Source organism: Pteropus medius, unplaced genomic scaffold (assembly GCF_902729225.1).
Source record: "Pteropus medius unplaced genomic scaffold, Ma_sr-lr_union100, whole genome shotgun sequence".
Classification (NCBI taxonomy): domain Eukaryota; kingdom Metazoa; phylum Chordata; class Mammalia; order Chiroptera; family Pteropodidae; genus Pteropus; species Pteropus medius.
The window spans coordinates 784,983-786,096 of NW_024340851.1; the positions used below are offsets into that span (position 1 = coordinate 784,983).

General features: G+C 34.0%; 1 pseudogene; it reads right to left on the reverse strand.

The window, feature by feature from the left end:
- Nucleotides 1-650: 650 nt before the first annotated feature.
- Nucleotides 651-769, reverse strand: LOC120592112 (uncharacterized; annotated as a pseudogene).
- Between the last annotated feature and the right edge of the window lie 345 nt (nt 770-1,114).

Here is a 1,114-nt window from a genome sequence, read left to right on the forward strand (position 1 = left end):
TTTCTTGCTGCTCGTCTTGCGTGAAACCTGACAAGGTTTTTCAAAGAATTTAATAACTCTATGTTCAGAAATTTGCCAAAATTAAGTCTAATAGGATTTTTTAAGCCTCAGTAGCTTTCAAGATCTTTTTACTGATAAAAAGAAATGTAAGCACAGCCCACAACTGCCTAAAACTAAACAAACCAAAGGAAAAAATAAGAGAAGAACAGGCTTTAAAAAACAAACAATAGCAACAAAAAAAAACAAAAGTGGCTGAAAAAGTTGCCTGCCTAAGCAACCCCCACCCCAAGTCTCCTTAAAAGTTTTTCTTTTTTTATCAAGGGTAAATACAAATCTTAAAGTCTTAGCCATCTGAATGAATAAACTTATTTCCTGTTATAAATTAGTGTTTTTTTTTTGTTTCCTGTACCTGTCTTATGGCTAAAATTTTAAAATGAAACTTTCGAATCTCTTGTGTCTATCTATATATGTATATGTATGTCTCCTTCTGGAAGAAATTATTAAAATTGGTTTTTATAAAGAGCTTTGTTTTATTGGCTTAAAGGAATTAAGTGCTTATATAAATTAACATTGCAGAAACTAACCCAAGTTCTTTTCAGTATCATGTAATCTGGGGAATTATTTAATATTAAAACTAATTTTATTTTTAATGCCTACAGCACCTGGTATTCCTTGGTGGTCTCCCATCCAAGTACTAACCAGGCCTGACCCTGCTTAGCTTCTGAGATCAGACAAGATTGGGCATGTTCAGGGTGGCATGGCTGTAGACATATTAAAACTAATTTAAGTTTGGTTTAATTAAAACAGATATGTCTATATACACTGAAAACAAACTATTGAAAACAATCCCATTTATTATTGCATCAAAAAATTAAAATACAAAAATAGGAGAGGGGGAAGATGGCAGACTAGGTAAAAGTAGAGTTCGTCTCCTCCCAAGACTGCATTGAAATTACAACCAAATTATAAAATAATCAACGTGGAGAATCACCTGAAGTCCAGCTGATCATAACACCTACATCTGATAATATAAAGGAGACACATTGAAGCTGGTAGGAGGGGCAAAGTCTCGAATTAGGCTGGACCAACACCCACAGGTGGTGGAGGATCACCG